Source organism: Neopsephotus bourkii, unplaced genomic scaffold (assembly GCF_033783945.1).
Source record: "Neopsephotus bourkii isolate Nb327-2 ecotype Australia unplaced genomic scaffold, CSIRO-AGI_Nbou_v1 NB_795, whole genome shotgun sequence".
NCBI classification, from domain to species: domain Eukaryota; kingdom Metazoa; phylum Chordata; class Aves; order Psittaciformes; family Psittacidae; genus Neopsephotus; species Neopsephotus bourkii.
Genome location: NW_026901291.1, coordinates 1,888,501 through 1,903,252, shown reverse-complemented (window position 1 = coordinate 1,903,252; position 14,752 = coordinate 1,888,501). Strand labels below are relative to the sequence as shown.

General features: G+C 39.8%; 1 long non-coding RNA gene across 1 annotated transcript in view; it reads right to left on the bottom strand.

Annotated features, from left to right (window-relative positions):
• Positions 1–247, bottom strand: part of LOC133213242 (uncharacterized) — a 60,728-nt gene extending 60,481 nt beyond the window's left edge. Inside the window, exon 1 of the long non-coding RNA XR_009725739.1 lies at positions 107–247. This is a non-coding gene — a long non-coding RNA (uncharacterized LOC133213242). The remainder of the gene's footprint in view (positions 1–106) is intronic.
• Between the last annotated feature and the right edge of the window lie 14,505 nt (positions 248–14,752).

Here is a 14,752-nt window from a genome sequence, read left to right as displayed (position 1 = left end):
AATTCACACTGAGGATTTTAAAAGTATCTACTCAGACAGCAGGTTCTCTGGGGAAACGAAACGGTCCTTTGCATTAAGAGCAGCATACACCTCAATCTTTTCTCACCTGCCCCACAAATTAAATGATTCCTTTTATTTGAGCTAAGAATACGACTTCTTCAAAACTGTTTTCCAGGGAGGGCTTCTCTCTATGCCAAGTGCTTTTGTAATACAGGGTAAAGACAGTCACTCTGATGAATATCTTGGAATCTGAACACAAAAGGCAGAAGGAAAGGAGTTTTAATCTTTTTAAAAGAATGAAAAACTACAGCACTGAAAAAGCAGTGCTCACATTTCCAAAAGGGGTCATCAATTAATAATTCTTTCCCATTTATAATTATTTTAAAGGACCTGTCCTTTATAAATTTTACTAAGATCATACTGCAACTCCTCATTAAAACTGACAAGCTTTAATGGGAATTCTGAGTCCAGTAATATGCCATCCACTTTTAATCCAGTCCTTTGCATTTGCAGATCTCAGAATGACTGAAAGTCAAAGATTTAACATTCATTTTAAAATGGGGGGATTGGGACTTCTGACTGATTTGCCTACCATGACCTAGACAGACGACCAAGGGCAGTGCTGGGGATTGAATCCAGTTTTCATTACTCCGTGTCTAGTATTCTGCTGTGGCCAGCCTTGCTGACTAATAAGAGCATTATATTCTGGAATAAGGTTGAAATTTTATGGACTTGTAATGTTCCCATTCATAAAAATACTCTATAATCTTCCATAAAGATGGAACAATACAATAAACTGCTGAAAACCTTCATGTAAGAACTGCACCTTCCAGCTTAGGAGAATTATCTAATTGCAAGTATTTTTTACACTTAAAAAAACCCCACAAGAGGTATCCTACACAGAGAATGAATGATGTAATGTCTCTGCATGTCACAAAAGGGTGAAACAAATCCTTCCCAAACTCATCATGATGCACAACAGCTTAACCAACACAATGAAAGAAGCCGCAACCTCTAAGTGAACTAACATGTCGTACACTTTCCCCAGAGTTACAAGGCATGTGATAGCATTATCAGTCAACCTCTCTGAATGTCCTTCTCTCTCACTCCTTGCTTTGCTTTAGTGAAGTAAAGGAAACTGCATATGCCTGAAGTGAACCAGAGACTTGACAGCTTGTGCTTGGGAACACCCAGCTTGGCTTGACATAAGGTCAAGTGCTCTTAAAGCTACCAGATGTACTACTAAGGACTGCTGCCTTTATCCATTTGCAGCTGCTTTAGTTGTACCCTCAGTTGACAGATACCTGTACACACATGTAATTAACTTGGAGACAGGGAGATTTTTGGATTTGATTATCAGGACAAGAACGAAAAAAGATCTTCTGTTTATTATTTCAAACTTTGCCTTCAAGTAGCATCAAGGCTACTTTGGAGTCAGGCACTATAATTTTTGGCATAGCTGAAGACTGTTAACATTGGTCCTGTAAGTTTTCTTAGTGATGCCCATGTGAAATGCTTGCTGACACTAATGAAGAGTTGCAGGTTAAGCCTTCTTGCTTTGGACAGGCAATAGTCAAGTACTTTTATAAAGGTACTGTAAGACACTAGCACTCAGAGGAGCTATGACTGACTCAGACAGAAGGCTTCAATAAGCTGGGAAGGAGCTTATACTGCATATTAATTTGAGTTCTTATTCTGGAACAAAAGCTTTCTGGCTTGTAGCTGTCACAGAAATGCATGCAATTATTATTTTTTGTGACAGTTTTACCTCCATTAAAGATCAGGAAAAAACATAAACATTTGTAAAATGGGAAAGGCTGAAATGCTAGAGAAAAATGTATTGAGCAATGACAAATTATGAGGGGAGAAAAGCCACCAAGCTTTTCTGATTGTAATTTTACATTCAGATCTCATCGTAACACCTGGAAATTTCAATCCAGTTACAACCCTCGCACAACAGTCATTGTCCAAGAGTATAGCAAATGGCAGCTCCTGTCCCAAGGAGATCAGCATATTAATATCAAGTGATCTAGAAGATGCAGTAATTTACATTAAGCATAAAATTTGCCCTTAATGCAGCCAAGACCTATTCATTGATCTCCAAGGAATGAAATTCTGTGCTAGTATTTAGTTACGCATGCTCTATTGAATGCCTTTGTGAACTGTGGATATTCATTTTGTATCACTAAAACTAATTTCAGATGACCTATCTTATTTTCAGATAAAAAGCAAGTGCAGTAAAATTTATTTAAACAAACTCACTGTGGAGGAAAATCTTATTTTCTAGTAGGAACACTCAGAAAAAGGCAGCATCCATGGGGTCCTTAAAGTGGTCTTGCACAGTGCAGTGCTACATTGAAATCTAACTGAAAGCAACTGGACTGAATTAGATAACACAGAACCTTAACTAAAGAATCAAAATGGCTAAACAAGAGAGTAGCTGAGCAATGTGTGTGATGACAGAAGCACTTCATTACTCTGTCAACTGGAGTCACAAAGAGAGCAATAAACACACTAAGCCCAAATGCCTCACATGATGTTGAATCTTATCAGTAGGGTTTTTAACAGGGCTTGGTGTTTGTCTCCTCTCCCACTGGGGCTAACAACATCTCACCATTATCAATGGGGACAGACGTATCCCACTGGGGATTTAACGGGGACAGAAGTGTCTTGACCCACCAAAAAAAAAAAAAAAAAAAAATAATTCTCAAACCAGAAAAACACACCTAAAAAGTACTGAAACTTGTAGACTCCCTTGCAGAAGATGCAGGCACTGTAATGGATGTATCCACTGTACTCTTTCCAAGGCCATGGGTATGGGGAAAGTACTTCGTCCCTTTGTGGATTAAGCAGTGATGCCAACCTCAAGTCTCAGGCTATTCAGGGACTCACTCTTCAGTCTCAGCATCTCTCACCCTCTTCAAAAGTTCAGGGAACCACTGGCTCCCAAAGTTGTTTATGAGTGTGGGAATTAAATGGACTGGGGTAGACAGGAAATCATGGTGGCACCTCAGCTGAGCACAGGGAAGTCCTCAGTTTAGCAGTACTTTAGAACTTTTGTAAGTAGTTTGCTATCCTGGGGAAAAAGTAAAACAAAAGGCTGACGGTGTCATTCTGCATCAAAAGGTCAAACTCTCTTCTGTCACAAGCACCATGTCCATGAATCCTCTCCATAGAGGTACTGAGGCTGATCTTAAAGAGAAGTTGGGCTCTTTTCCCTTAGTCCCTTATTCTGATGGAAAGGCTGCTGCTGCTCCTCAGTGCTGTTGTGGAGGGGAACCTGCTTCTAAACTACTGGTCTGAAAGTATTAATGTTGTGTCTATATTTATTCGTGTATTGCTATTATCCTCCTCTCTCCCTTCATTTTCATTTATATATAGCAGTGATATGCCTATTCAGACTTCATGAGAATGAATAAGAAAGCCTCTAGCTTCCTCCTGCATGATCAACTTTCCATTCTCCCAATTATATGAGTAATCTGCTGCTGCTTTTCTGATTTTAACTCATCTTTCTTTAGCATAAATGAACAGAACTGCAAACCTAAGCAAAAGGAAGCCATGTCAACACTTTGTTCAGTGCCTTAAAGCTCCCCCTCGTCAGGAGTTTGACTCTATTACATATTAAGTTTTAATGTACTTATTCTGCATCATCTGCACGATGCTGCAAAGTACCAGGCTCCTTTTAAAGCAGAAGACAGAAATTAGTATTTGCAGGAAGATCCACATGCAGGAATTGGATCCAGTGTGCCCTATGTGCTCACTTTAACTCTGTTTCTCTCAAAAAACCCTTCCCCATGAAATACAACATAAAAGGAAAGGGAGGGGCAGAGAATATTTTCTTTAACACCATTAAACATTCTATGAATTCAATCAACACAGTCATTGTAATGACATAATTAAAACTCAGAACGAAGTAGTGTAATTGCTGGTGTATGGCCATCATTACATAATGAGTGGTTTTATGGCAATCTCAGCTAACTCTGGGTTTGGGCAATTTGGGGAAGTTGTTGATTTCCACAATACCACTCATGACTTGATCTAGAGCACTTCAAAAACAAAGGAACTCTTAAAAACGTTGTTTGTGGTTTCCATTTTTAAAAGATGTGAAAGAAGGCTCCTTCTGAAAGGGTTCAAGAAAAGCTTAAACCTCAGCAAAGGAAAAGTGGATTTTTTTAGAGACATAAGCAGCCAGCTTCCAGCTGATTAACAGAAATGTTCAGCTCAGAGAGATTTTTAATGAAGACAATAAGCCCCAGAAAATACCCATTTATGGGCAATATATAACTTAAGTTAAATCGCAGCTCAATCATGGAGTCTCTGCCTCCCACACACCAGATTACGTGCTCTGCATCTCAAGATCTGAAGCACAAAAGAGCCCAAGGAAGAGAAGGGGAAAAAATAATCTTTGTGCGTTTATTATGCCTCTCAACTATTGGTACAGCTTGAGAGGCTTTCTGTCCTAGTGCTGCCCCTTCCAGCTACCTAGGAAATGCTCTGCAACTCAGGTCTTTCCTTCTAGTTCCCTCCTGTCCCTGTGCTACGCCCACCAAACACCTCGAAGGTAGGGGAGCACTGGATAGTATTATGCCTCATTCCTATTTTGTGGGAGTTGCTATGGGGCCTGTTAATCCCTGCAATTTTAGGAATGTTGTGCTTAAGAACAGTATAAAGAGCTCTGAGATGAATGGTAGCAATCAAGCAATGCATATAATTCCCTATGACAGCATTTCTGGGCATCACAACAGAAAACAAATCAGGCAACCAACTGCCACTTCTTATTAGCCCCTGTACAACCACAATTGCATAAATATTCCTACATTATACAGCAATGAGTCTAAAATTGCTGCTTGCGGAGATGAACTGGAGCTAGTCAAGCACATTACTGTATGCACACATAACACCAAGCACAAGATCACATTGCAGGCTACAAGTCTGAGAAAGTAACTAAGTTACTAACCTGGACAGGTTAACTTGCACAGTTTTTGTCAGTCCCTAGCCTCGGTGGGCTAAGATATGCCTACATGAGCTTAGATCTGACCTTTAACTGGTAAGCAAATGTATTTTTGGATTATCTCTTTCACTGTTACCAAAAAAATAATACCTAAGGTTGCAAGAAAATCTCATCTACTCCCATTTCCTATACTACAGAATATCCTGGTGTCAGTGCTTGCTTTTTCCTTGCCAAGGAGAATAAAACTACAGACATGTCAACCTAAAACCAAAAAAAGCAGCTGTATATTACAGAACATGTTACTAACAGAAGCTGAACTCAAAGAATATTTATAATGTAAGAGGACTCAATATTGCAGTACTGAGATTAGCATGAATCATTCAACTTATTTCTCAAATTTGTTGATAACATAATAATAATAATCAAGAAAAAACAGTTCCCTTTATATACTCCAGTAGATAATAGGAAAAAGTGCCACATTTGGGCAATAATAGCAAACTAATATTCTCCTGGTGAACTAGAACAAATTGCAGCTTACAGTGTGCAGATACTGGGGAAAATGGAGTTACCTCTTCAACAGCACCTGCGTGTCTAGGAGGCTGCATGTATTCTGTTCTTCAAATAAACCACTAAAGTTTCCTCCAAGTACATTTGCAGTGTCACTGAAGGCAAGTTTGCCCTGAAGCAGTGGGTGGTAAATGCTTATTTATGACTGTAAGCTAATGGTGCCACCATCTTCAGAGCATGAGACCTTCACAAGTAAAACAAGCTGATTAAGGTTAATGAGTCAATTAATTTTGCACCTGGTATCATGACTAGTGGGTAACATCCTGCACTTTTTGTCCTGGGAAAGTATATAACAACCCAAGACCAAGAACAGAGTTATTTGGCTTAGAAAAAGGTAACCATCATCCCTGCATCTCACAAGCCCTGAATGAGCTCAGACAATTAAATACTCAGACAGCTGTTTTTCACCAGTATTAACAACTTACATATTTTTTCCTCCAAAAGCATCCTCAAGACTTAAAGTGTGCGTGTCATATCCGAAGTACTTCATGAATTGATAATGTCATGTTCATGACTTGCTCATGCTTGGCACTCTTAAGTCAGCAATGAACATTTTCATAGTTTCTGGCACCTGTGCAATTCACCCAGTCCTCAGCCTGCATTTTCTAATATAACTACAGTTAAAAAATATCAATACCAAAAGATTACAGTCTACAGGACTAACTGAATCAATACAACAGCTCAAATTTGATTCTTATTGAATACACATTCAATTTCATGGGTAGGGGAAGCCCTAAGTTCTTGCTTCATTCACTCTTTTATTACCTAAAGTCACCATATTTGATGGATATTCATTCATGAGTGAACTTTTGGCCCTTTGGCAAAGAATGACATAAGCGTCTACATGCTTCTTGTACTCAAAGCATCATTTATTTGTAACTCTGATTTCTAAACACACTGAGTAAAGGGGTCTTAGCAGTTATTTTATCTAAACCATGATCATGCAAATTACATCAGGAGGTTTCGCGTTCAGCCCTAAATGGAATTCTACTCAAATCTGCTTAATCTCATTGCCAGTAACATACATTAAATCTGGGCTCTCATATTTAAGCTTGGCTTTTACTATCTCATCCATTATAGGCAGTTGCCTCTTGTCTCAAGTTATTTTAAAAGGGTATTGAAGAGTAAGGCTTTAGATTCATATTTAAAAGACAATCCTGCTCATGTCAAGATTAACCTTTGTATTTCATCCTATCGAACTGTGCATCAGCCTTCAGAACAGGCTAGTTCTTTTCATGCTAATGCTGCCTACCTAATGAGAGAATTGACAAAGAGAAATATTCTATTAGTGAATCAAAAAACAATTACCTCACTAAAAAGTCTGTCCTTTTCTTACCCCATAAATCTGATATGGAGGCTCTCACATTTCTTTGCCTTGGACTCTCCTAAATTTATAGCGCATTTCCCCATTTTTACAGTCAGATTTACCTCACACAATGTACAACATAGGAGTTCTTTGTTCTTTTTTAAAAGAAAGTAGGGGCTGGGATGGGAACCCCACAACCCAAACCCAATGTATTTCTTGTAAAGACCCCAAATTCTCCAGTTATCTGACTCATTTCACATTTTCTGATCTAGCTGCACTGTAAGTTATTTGCAAGACCAAGTTCATAGCCACTGAGAGCACAATGGAGTTCAGGCATCCTTTTTCCAGCCCACAGGGCCAGGTGGAGTTCTGCAGCTAAAGACAGCAGAGAGGTAAGGTGAAAACTGAAGTATTACATTCCATGTTTGATCTCCTCACCAAGAGGCTCTTCTCAATTCTCACAGTTATGAAAACAGATTGAAAATAAAGACCCCACAGATACAGTATTCTAAGCCTGTGGTAAACATGATGTAGCTCAAGTTCCATGACTACGTTTGGCTTTGAAGAGATGCAGCAGAAGAAACGAAGGAAGTTGTTTAGAACCTGAGTGCTTAGTGCACAGCAGGCAGCTGTAAAGATCTGTACTCAGCTATTTTTTTGTTCCTTTTTTGGACTGTGAACAGTATCTTTATTTATGCCAAAACAATCTGGCTGGAACCATTCATTCATCTCACTTCTCAGGTCCATAAACATTCACTCCTCCTCTGGATTTGATATTCTGCTTTTTGTTTTATTTCCTGCCTGCACAAGGTAGAAACAAAGACTCTTGCATAGTAAGCAGCAAGAGATTTCTGCAGGGACATTATCATTCAATGTCTTTATGTGCTCCTATTCAAATGTGAACACATCGGTGTGTCTTTCCAGAAATCTTCATACCTTTTCTAGCAGTTAATAGCTTTCTTTGGAAGCAGAGGTACTCTAAATAGTGGAAGCCAAAAAGTACATTAGTGAATTCATCTAAGAGAAGTGTGCTGTTAAATAATAATATGTAGACTAATTAATGTAAATGCAATGGTGAGAACATGCTGACATTGTTGAAGTTAATGATCCAGCTGCATTATAATTTCCATCACTGTAATACCAAGAAAACCAAAGAAATTGGCTTTCTGCATCCTGGAACAGCATTTTCACTAGGCATCTGGCAGAGAGAGTTATACAGTCTTTCTATACTTCAGTTAAGACCGCTATTTGATTTTTATCATGGAATTTGGGACAATGGTTGAGCTTTACATACAGCCTTGAGCAAAATGTGACACTGAGGTTGTGCTATGCCAGAAATAGGTTCCAAAGCCCCGTGATTCAATGACACAGCTTCCAGAGTCCCAGTTCTCAGTTTCAGTTTTCCACTTGCTCACTTCTTTCTTTGTTGGCATGGTTGACCTACGCTGCTGGCTCCAGTAAATTTTAATACCCTACCTGATGAGTCAGGAGTAGCAGTTACCTCATTGAGGTGGCAAACACAGCATCTGACGCACTTCCATGCCTCATCCCCTCTCAGGTATGTGTTACCTATTTTTAGGCTATTTTCCTATATTTTATAAGGAAACAGATTTTAAGAAATACAGAGCTTTGACCAAAGGCCAGTAGAGTCTAGATGGAACTTATTCTGTTACACAATACAAAACTATCTCCTCTTATTACTTCATTCTATTGAAGCAAATAATCCCAGTGTGGCTGGGATTTAAACATTTGATATTTAATGTTTTAAATACAAGTATATGACCAAAATGGCCTACTTTATCAAGGAGTTAAACTCAGGCTATGTTTCAACCATGTTCAAGTCTGTTAATGTCAATGGAGTGCCACTGTTTTACAGAGGTGAAGATGGCAGGGTACGGCAGATGTTTCTTGGTATAAATTTATAACTCTCAAAAGTATGTAGGCATCTTCACCTGCAACTAAGAGATGCCGATGGCATCTGGTGGGACTTTCAAATGTGGGCACTGAAATCAGCAAGTCAACACGTAAGAGCTTTTAAAGACTCACAGAAACTTGACATCTGGAGTCTAAACTCTTGAAGATCTTTGATAACTATCCTGTAACAACCTATGTCATTATGTCTGATCACACGTTTTGCCTGTTAGACAAAATAAGCAGATGAGCTCCAAAGTTTACCAAGGAGTTGTTCTGTTGAATAAATACTATCTTTTATGTATAATTACTTTTTGCCTCAAACTGCTCTTCAGCCAAGGTGTAAGATCTCGAGCATGGGCACTTCTAGACCTTTTGTGTATGGCAATGGAGGAGGCTTCAGAAAAAACCACAACACACAATGCTCTCAAAGCAACACACAATGCTCTCAAAGAAAATGAACAGAAGAATATAGTGCTCTAAATGGCCTAAAGGACAGAACAGCCAGTGATGGGGTTTTGGTTCATTTCAGCAGGACTATTTTTGTTGCTAATTTGCAGGGTTCAGAATGAGGGGTAATATTTTATGAGCAGTACAAAACCACAATGAAAATGATCATGCCATTGGGTCATATTTCACAAGTCAGAAATCATTACTGTTTTATTTAAGGAGGGTCAGGATTTGTCTACAACCTTGATTCATAACTGCATTTGGCCAAAGGACTTTTTTCACAGTAAAAATGAAGCACATACATTCTGGCCCCTGCCTCAAGCACTGCTGCTGTATATTCCTTTTCTACTCCAGTGTGATTCATTTTACAATTTCCAAACTTCCCTCTAGCTACAAGTCCTGCAAAGGGACTGCTCCTTAGGAAGAATAAAAAATGGCAAGCACAGCTGTCCATCTTGCCTAAAGCCACTCAGTCACAACACGTCTTTGAAATCCCAGCAACAGGGACTGCATTGGCTAAGTGAGAGATGTGGCAATGTTGCAGGCAGACCAACAGAACAAGGCTTTTTCTATGACCAGACAATTACTGTGAAGATTACATTCTAGAGACAGATTTTCTGGGTATCTCAGCTCCCCTCTAAATAAGCTGTACAGATTCTAAAAGATACACTCATTGCTGGAAAAATACCAAATACAAGATAAAGCGCAACAATAAAACCCCATTTTAGGAGAAAATGGAATAGACACTATCTGTATTTTTTGCTTTTTCCCTACCTGTTGCTTGTGTTTTCATCAACAAAGTGTGTCAGTCAAATAGACAAAGGTCTATTAGTCAGTGACCTTCACAGGCAGCCCATCCTTGTTGAAAACCACTGTCAGAAACAGAGGGATCAAGAGTACACCTCATGCCATGCAATCCAGCCTTCCCACAGAGTCTACTCCAGTTCAGAAAAACAGAACTTCAAAACTTCTGGTCAAAAAAAACCCAACAGTATTTGGAAATGATGCTGTGTCATGCCCATTTCTCATGAGCTGGATTCCTATTTCACATGGGACATCACACTTGTGATACATCACAGTAATTTGGTAAAGGAAAATTATTTCATGTGACCTGGAATATAAAGCACAGCTGCTGGAGGGGTTTGGAAATGCACAGCACTCAGGATGCTGTATCTGCAGATGGGATTTATATTTACGTATCTTTTCAGCTGAAAGGTTAAAAAGAAGAAAAACTTTTTGTTACTCAACTCAGCTACACATATGCTTTATGTATATGAACAGATGACAAATGGTAAATATCTTTACCCTAGGGAATTACTCTACATAACAAGGCAAACAGAGGCCTAGTTTCCATTTCACACAACTTTCACAAAGACAGAAAAACTGCTGAATTCTTTAGATAAAACAAATAAAGGGATGACAAAAAAAGAAAGAGGGAAGAATCCATTGTGGTGCAAACACCTTTCCAGATACAGGTAATTTTCTACACAGTGCAGAGTTACCATGGTGATGGGCATGAACCAGATTAGATAATTTCTCTGCTCAAGAAACCCTTCTACTGAAGCCATTGGCTGTTTTCCAGTTGATCAGCAGCATTAGGTCCATGTTTATTATTTTTTCCTCTGCAGAACAAATTGTGTGAAAGGTTAAGTGGCAACATTTGCACACAATAAGATTATCTAAAGGAAAGACAAGGAGGCAGTTTAGACATTAGTTACAGACTGGCTCAAAAGCTTACTGTAACCAAAAGAAAAACACCTATTCATTTTAGATAACTTTCAACAGAGCTCCATGAAAACACAGAAAACCTACAGGAGGAAAAAAAGCCAACAAAAGCAGAGAAAAGAGAGGATGAAACCCCTTTGATGTATCAGTATGACTAGGTAACTGCAGATTGTGATAATGGACATCTTCAGAGCCTCAAAGTGCCTTTCCTAAATTAGCAGCTGCCGCCTTTACTATGCCTACACAGCATCCTTATGGGGATTAAGGGACACCAAGCTCAGTGTACCCTGAGCAGAAATTTTCCTTTACATGGGAAGTGGACGGGAAAGGCGGTAGAGCATGCAGAAACAGACTTCACTGATTCCCTCTTCTGAAACATGCCACTCAACAACACATAAATCCCTTGTTTTCACCCACGGAAGCAGCTGCAGCAGTGTAGCACAATGAGGAAGGGCTTCAGACCCTCATTTACCTTCTGCTCCCTTGTCTGGACATGCTCTTGAATGTAACCATGTAAGGAATTCCTTCTGTCAGCACGGTAGCTAGCATGTCCTCAGCCTGCTCAAATCATAGGGTAAAATGTACTGGCTTGAATTTCAATTATTCTGCTATGAAGAAATAAAAGGACTTGCCCAAAATCATACAAAGTAGGAGGAACGGTATGTTGCTCTGAGGCCCATGGCTACATCACTCCAACACTGCAAGCTTCAAGATGCTTGAGCCATCTGTCCAACTTCTCAGTTCAGTTACCTACAGAAATCTGAACAATTATGTATCTTACTGGAATAGCAGCTCAATTCCTAGCTAACAAACCACCCCCTTCTGAAAGCCACTGGAAAGCCCTTCCAGAGAGGTAAGACCAGAAAGATTTTATTTCAAACTGAAGTCTACAGTGGATGTTATAAAATGACAGTTCTACTTTATTCCAGAAACAAAGGCTCATCATCATTTTGATGCTCTCAGTGGAGCGCATGTGCAAAGAACCTTTGGTTGATTATACAGCTGCTAACTGGAAGATGCCAAGATACCACAGTATTTCTCTAGGGATTTTTTAAGCTGACCCTTTCTTGCCTCTTTTGATCTCTTAAAAGCTAGTGTCACAGCAGCCCTTGCTGGAGTGTCACTGTGTAATGCTTCCAGCATTTTGGAAGCGCATTCCCATGGTAACACTTCAAACCCTGAGGGCTACATAATTTCAGCACAGTAAGCTTAATATCAGATGCTTGAGCCATCTGTCCAGCTCCTCAATTAACGTCATTAGCTACTGAAACTTGAGCAATTACGGGTATTATTGAAATCACATTGCAATCAAGGAACAAATCCACGACACAAAAGCAGGACAGAGGAAACCCTAAAGCCACGCTGAAATGGAGCTAGTATGAGTGAAAAGAGAAGGCAGGACACTTCATCCAGAATTTAATGCAAATTAGAACTTTATCTGGCCCATAATTTCCATCTTGAGTCTTCATTTTGACTGTGGAACAGTTTGAATCCTGTCCTCATTAATGGAAATGGCTGTGTAGTACAAGGGAACAGAAAACCAACCTCAGCACTTGTCTCCTCTATAAACAAACTTAAGAAAAACACCTTGAGACTGAGATGGGAACAGTAGCCTCAAGCTAGTCCATGAGAAGGAAGAGGTCCTTTTCTGCTTGGTTTAGGTTTCAGCTAAATACTGTGCAGTCATCAGAATTTATTAAAAACCTAGTAGATTTATACTGACCACAATCAAATCCTGGAAACTGGATCACATCCTATGGAGGCTCCCTATGCATGTTCTTCAGATACGTGTACAAATCATTAGGTTAAAGCAGTACACAGAGGCCCTGAAGGGACAGCAAGCAATTTCCTTACACACAGGGAACCCCGGGAGAAAGTGAAAGCCACACCACACGCAGGCAGCAGGCCCAGAGGTAGTGACATGCAGGGAAGCTGAAACAGAACACGCAGGAAAGGACGTTGTGGGAAGGGGCAGTGTTGAGATGGCAACCCCTGGGCACACGTGGCTTCGATGCTGTGCAGAGCAGTTGTCTCACTGTTTTACCTGAGGGCTGGGAAAAGGGTCTCATCTCACCTGCCTACAGACCAGTAAAAACGAGGATCTTCAACTAGTTATCTACAACATCCTAATAGTCCTTAGAGAGACATAGGCATTTCTACAGCATGACTAGCACGGCACTTTAGACATTTACAATACAATAAGACAAATCATTCCCTATTTCTCTCCATGGACTGTAAAAGGGCTCTATATGCCCAGCTGAGCTAGAGATGTCTGTCCTGCAGATGTCTAAATTAAAGCAGCAGAGCCCTACCTTGGAGTGCTCTGATGACTGCAGTATGAGAAAGAACTGTTCTCTTACTTTAGAGGAGCCCACTGTTGATACCCATCCATCACAATACTAAGGAAACAAACGATGGTTCCTACTACAGCTACAAGGTCTGCCCTGCTAAGTCATTACAAAGAGATGCTCAAGACTTTGTCCTGTTTGAAACAGCAGCCTGATATCAGAGCCTCCTTTCTGTTTGCAGCAAGAGAAATTCTGTTTCCAGTAATAAAAAAAAGAAGAATGCATGAAACTTAAAAGAAAGACACCAAACAAGAAAGTGTATGTCACAAGACATAATGGTCACACATGTCAGCAAAAGAAAGGCAAGGCACAAATGAAGATACTTGTAGCAGTTTGTTCCCTCACAGCAAGCACTACTGCACAGCATTTCATCTTTCAGCTCATGCTGGTTTTGATGTTTAACTCTTGATGGTATTTCAGTTAGTGGTTCTATTTCTTGGAATGAATCTGTTAAGGGAAGCAGTAATGCCCATAGTTAGTCCTCCCATACGGCTTCCTGTTTTGCAGTCTCACATTCCCAGAGCTCACTTCGCACAAGAGCTGGAGGGTGACCCCTCTACCAGCAGCCACTTCCCAGGCTTTCACCCAGGTCATCTCAGCCTGCAGCACAAACAGCCTTTCCAGCCCTTCCTCTGTCTTGTAGCTTGCTACATCCCCTCCACCTGGACAAACACGCCCAGGAATCACCGCTTAAAACAAAGTGTCCATGAGTAGTCCAGTCCACAGAAACTCAAGAGCTTTGCAGCCTCTGCAGGAGGCAGAGAAATGGTTACAAAAAGTTTGACTCCAACTCAGATTTGGGTGCCTGGAGAGTTTTCCTAGATGTTTATCTATTTACAGGTGTTATTCTATTTCCTGAAGAGCATTATCATGGAGTAAATCCTATTTCCCCTTAGAGGGACACAGGGTATTTTGACAACATCCCTTATGTCCCTTACACTGTCACGATGCTCTTCACTTCTGTATTTTTGCTGCAGACTATTAAGTCTGCTCCTTCTTATAAGATACATTTTTCTAACTAGAGCAATTCACAGAACAGCATTCATTTTCTCCTTATTTTATATGAATGTATTGATTTGACCACAGCTATAACCGATGATGTGGGGTTTTGCTGCTTCTACATTCAGGTACTTGAAATAATGTTGCCATGTGATGCAATGCTATTAACTGCAGCCTAATATCTACCAGCCAGTGATGTGTGATAGAAAACCAGAGAACTATCCCAAAGGGAAAACTCAAAGCATGTTAAATATAGTGATTCAAGTAATTATAATTGTTTCCAATAACATTCAAATACAACATTCAGATTATGAATGTTAATTCTCTGTACCCATTCATCCATTGGTTTTTCAGTTATTATAAATCCCAGCTATGACAAGGTTCTTTGTATGGCTTAACAGTAAATGAGCCATATGTGCCAGACTGACCTTTTGTCACATTCTATTATGAACTGAAGCCTAAAAATAGCCTCCAAAATCACTATATGCTGATACA